Here is a 5,332-nt window from a genome sequence, read left to right on the forward strand (position 1 = left end):
TGTCTTCTCTGTTAGTGTTCGTTGTGGGTTTGTGCCCCTGGATCTTCAGGTAGCTTATTTCTTGGTCTCCACCTCTTATCGCCTCTTATTTACTTAGTTTCTCTTTACCTTACATTAATTTCTCCTTATAGGACCTCCTTGTACCTTTCCCTTCCCACATTTCAGGTGTTGAAACCTCCTTTTGGCAGTTGGTTTTGCTCTTAGGGGGTGGGAGGCAGGAGGGAGACCTATGCTGGTATAAAGTACAGTTTTGCCATTACTTTATGTTCCCACTATGAGACCTGTGCTAGTGTAGGACTTTAATTGTCTATACCATAAAGCACTCCTGCTGAGGCAGCCTGTAAGAGTCTTGCCCATGTGCCAAGTGATACTTTATACCTTAAGAAGCTCCATCAAAATCAATTAAATCAATAGAGTTACTGAGATATAAGCACTACTCTGCATGGGGGAGGTACTGCCAGAAAAGGAGCACTCAGCAGGAGGGAGAGAAATACAATGTGGCTTCATGAATGACTTCAGAGAAAGACAATTCTATTGAAACAAGCAGAAACAATACACTTAACAGCTGCCTATATTTTTCTAAGAAAACTGTCTGAAGTTCATATGGTCCAGAAAAGAGAAAGTTTACAGTTTTCCATTTCCCTTGAGAGATTCAAAGCCTCAGAGACTGTTTCATACCTTCTTCTGACCATAGCCACACCCTTAGCCTCTCAGTCTAAGCACTGCAGTTCTCATTCAAGTCAAATTTCCACCAACACCAGTGGAAGACAGAATTGTAGAGCAAGGGCAGGGTTCAAAGCTAAGAACAATGCTACTTTGGTTAAAGAGTGCTGCATGGAAATTGTATGTGCCATTCCCTTTCCCTTCCCATCATGACCTTTTTCATAGTTACAGTAATATACATGACAACAACAGTATATACAACAACAGTAACTTTCCTTTACCTCTCCATGTCTCTTATGTTGGATGCAAGTTGCTAGGGATTGGAAGATGTCTGGATCAGGCAGCAGAGGGGAAGAAGGGAAATAATATACTTTCAAAATGGGTATTTTAAAAGTTTTTATGATGAGGTTGCTTGCAACATTGGTAGACTGGATTCGATCCCCTCCTGTATTGTGGGTTTGTAACCTTATTCTTGGTATTTGTGGCTTGATTCTTTCAGGATACTTTAGGAATTGGGGAGTCACAGAATATATTTCTACCAATAATATTCTCTCAACACAAAATTCTATATTGACATATGCCAAAAGGTGCCACCTTTTTGACAGGCCTGGACACGTCTGTACTCATTTCATGCCTAAGCCAAATTGGTATCCTCAACTAGGCATTTCCATGCCCTAGCTTTCCTGAGGGGCCCATTCCAATGGCAACTTGAGACCATGGTGAACACACTGGCTGGAGTCTGCCCCACATAAAACAAAGTGGCCACTCTCACATTAAAAAAATCCTGCTCCTTAAAGATGAGGTGATGCTTGTGTACTCCCTTTTATATTACAAACTAATGGTTAGAGTACTCACCAAGACTATGAAGAGCTGGCTACACTGCCCTCTTCAGCCTGATGAGGTTCACATCTACATTTCTTTTCCTTACCCAGATAGTGTCATCTCTCCATGTTTGCCGGATCCTGTTCACATTACTGCAATAAAACCCAGAGATCAGCTGACAAGATAAGATCAGATTTGATCATTTGAGATCAATGGAAGATACAAAACATTATTTTGTTTCTTTTAGAGGGAACAAAATTAGGGACTGCCACAACTACCAGTCCCTAGGCTATTTTAGGTGATTGTAGTCTCCATCACTATTGTTGAAATTGCTTCAATGTGCAGAAGAGAATTTCAGGGAAACATTATTTTGTTTCTTTTAGATCAATAAGATGTTTACTGGAATATGCCTCTCCCTGATTTTACCATTTAAAGGAAATACATCTTCCATTGTGTACCAATCAGTTAATTTCTAACAGACAAAATAAGACCATTATACTTTGGAATAGCAAATATTTGTTGAAGACCATCACTGGACAGTCACCTGCAACTATTTTTTTAAATGTGGTTGATTGAGAAAAGTAACAGAAGGGCTACTGGATTGGTAAGATATAATTGTTTTAAAATTTAAATATATATCATGGGAAGGAGGGTTATAATGTCTGTAAAGTCTTAATGTGATTTTGGCATTTTAAACTGTAGTACATTTTATCTGCGTTTTAAGTTTGGTGGAATATGAAATGATTTAATGTTCTCTTAGGGAAACCTTTTAATATAAGTTATTTTAAAGAAGAAAAACAAAGTTTACACCCATTCTTTTATTTTGCCGCAATTTTTTTTTATGAAATGCCTTTTTGATTCTACAAAGTAAACTTTTTGGGAAGGAAAAATGTTTAGCATTTAACTATGCAAATACAAGCCTTATAATTTAGAAAAATTGCAAGATTCTTTCTAATTCTTCTATTTTCCCAATAGGCCTGACTCATAACTTTTCTTTGTAATTCAGCTTCTTTAGACGTGTTATCAATTTGTAAGCACAAAAGGTCTGACTGCAGTCAGTCAACTCTTGGATCTCCTGGTCACCCTGATCAAACCAGTCTTGGTGTTTCCTGGTAGAGAATCCAAGTGTTTCTTTGTAGGCACTAAAGCACTGCTGATATTCTCCCATTGTTGGCTGTTGATGTGCTGATGGAAGAGGTCTCTCTTGACTGGGTTCTCTCTTGATTAGGTCATTGACCTTTTGTAATAATTGTTTCTGCTTCAGACATCATTTGGGAACCAATTTGAGTGACATAACGGAGCAGATGAGTCAGTAACTGATCCAGCAATAATCAGCTCCTACGTAGGTCAAGTGATGTGGACCACTGTGATTCAAGTACAGTAGAGTAAAACCAGATTTTCAGGTTTATGAAACTATTTGCGCTTGGTCTGTTTGTTGTTGATCTCACTGAACAAACTAGTCATGCCATAGTCATCAGGTTTGGTTCCCTACATGAACACCGTGTGCCCCTGGAGGCTGAGGGGGCACAGCAAGCTCCTGCAGGTGGCTGTGGTGCTGTTAGTGGTGGAGCGGAGGGGTGGCGAGTGCCGATCAGCGGTTGGCAACCACCTGCAGATGCTGCTGGCAGTGTCGGTGGTGGCCAGGGGTGATCATGGACCGCCCACAGACGTTGCTGGCAGTGTTGGTGGGGGGGGGGGTGTTGAAGAGTGGCAACCACCTGCAGGCACTGCTGGCAGTGTTGACAGCGCCTTTTCACAGGGGGTACACTGCCATGCTCAGGGGGTGCACCAATGGTTCCCTAGAATCTAGGGGAGACCTTTGTGTTTGGTGTTTTTGTCCTTATTTCTCCGTCCCTCTTTAATTTTTGTGTTAGAATCATAGAAAGTGAGGCTGAAAGGGACTTCAGGAGATTTCATAGACATTAGGGCTGGAAGGGACCTCAGAAGATCATTGAGTCCAGCCCCCTGCCCCAAGGGCAGGAAGTCAGCAGGGATCATAGGATCCCAGCAAGATATACATCCAGATGTCTTTTGAAGGTATCCAGAGTACATGCTTGAACCACCTCCGGTGGCAATCTATTCCAAACATTTGGGGCTCAGACAGTAAAGAAATTCTTCCTTATGTCCAGTCTGAAACGGTCATGGAGGACTTTGTGACCGTTCGACCTTGTCATCCCTTGGGGCGCTCTGGTGAATAGACATTCCCCCAGATCCTGGTGAACACCCCTGATGAACTTATAGGTGGCCACCAGATCGCCCCTGAGCCTGCACTTTTCCAGCCTGAAGAGTCCCATGGCTCTCAGCCTCTCTTCATAAGGTCTGCTTTCCTGACTTCTGATCATGTATGTTGCTCTCCTCTACACCATCTCAAGCTTCTCCATATCCTTTTTGAATTGTGGAGCCCAAAACTGGACACAGTACTCCAGCTGCGGCTTCACCAAGGCCAAGGACAACAGGAGGATGACGTCCTGGGATTTACTTGAGAAGCATCTGTGGATGCAAGCAAGCATTTTGCTTGCTTTGCTAGCTGCAGCGTCACATTGCAGGCTTATATTCATCTTGTGGTCAATCATGACCCCCAAGTCCCTTTCCTCCATAGTGCTAGTCATCGTAGCACTGCTGAGCCTATAAGGATGCTGCAGATTTTTCTTCCCAGAGAACCTTGCATTTTTTAGTGTTAAACACCATCAGGTTCTCATCCGCCCTTTTCTTGAGCCTGTCAAAGTCAGCCTGGATCGCCCTCCTGTCTTCAGGTGTGAACGCTTTACCCCAGAGTTTGGTGTCATCAGCAAACTTGGCCAGTCCGCTTCTGACTCCAATGTCCACATCATTAATGAAGATATTTAATAGTATAGGCCCAAGGACAGAGCCTTGGGGGAACCCACTGGTCACAGGGCACCATGACGACTGACTTCCATCAACCACCACCCTGTGGGTCCTACCACGGAGCCAACTGCCCAGCCAGAGGATTGTGGTGTGACCGAGGCCGCAGTTAGCCAGTTTTACTAAGATGTGATCATGAGATACCAGATCGAAGCCTTTTTTAAAGTTAAGATATACAACATCAATCTCTTGTCCTTTGTCCAGGTGATAGGTCACCTGGTCATAGAAGGAAATGGGATTGGTCAAGCAAGACCTAGCCGCAACAAACCCATGCTGGCTATTCCTCAGGATGTTGCCATCGGCCAGCCTGTTAAGAATGGCCTGTTTGATAATCTTTTCTAAGACCTTCCCCAGGATAGAGGTCAGGCTGATGGGCCTATAGTTTGCTGGATCCACTTTCCTCCATTTCTTGAAGACAGGCACAACATTGGCCTTCTTCCAATCATCAGGCACTTCACTAGAGCACCAGGAGTTCTCGAAGATCCGTGCCAGGGGCTCAGCTACGATGCTAGCCATCTCCTTGAGTACCCTGGGCTGTAAACTGTCAGGACCAGCTGACTTGAAGGTATCCAGCCTCTCAAGGTGTTCCTTCACAAGGTCAGCATTGATGGAGGGTAAGGAATCTCCCTCGCCCAGGCTTCCTTGTCCTGTAGTGGGCAGGGGTGTCCCATGGGACTGATGAAAGACCGATGCAAAGTACCCATTTAGCAAGTTGGCTTTTTACTGGGCGTCAGTCGTCCCATCTGGTTCAGCAGGGGTCCAGTGTTGCCCTTGCTTTTCCTCCGGCTCCCCATATATCTAAAAAAGGACCTTGATACTTGTAGCTACTTGGAGTTCCGTTGCAGCCTTGGCTTTCCTGGTTTGCTCCCTGCAGGTCCAGACCTGTGCTGGGTATTCCTCCTTGGTGGTGGATCCAGTCGTCCATCCTTTGTAGGTCTGTCTTTTTTAGATGCAGAGGTCCGCT

General features: G+C 44.1%; 1 protein-coding gene across 1 annotated transcript in view; it reads left to right on the forward strand.

Moving 5' to 3' along the window:
• The first annotated feature begins 2,000 nt into the window (after positions 1–2,000).
• Positions 2,001–5,332, forward strand: part of SERPINA10 (serpin family A member 10) — a 34,393-nt gene continuing 31,061 nt past the window's right edge. The window contains exon 1 of the mRNA XM_019518622.1: positions 2,001–2,089. The gene's annotated coding sequence lies outside the window, so the exon portion shown is untranslated. The remainder of the gene's footprint in view (positions 2,090–5,332) is intronic.

This window comes from Gavialis gangeticus, unplaced genomic scaffold (genome assembly GCF_001723915.1).
Source record: "Gavialis gangeticus isolate Ggan-Ray unplaced genomic scaffold, GavGan_comp1, whole genome shotgun sequence".
NCBI lineage: Eukaryota > Metazoa > Chordata > Crocodylia > Gavialidae > Gavialis > Gavialis gangeticus.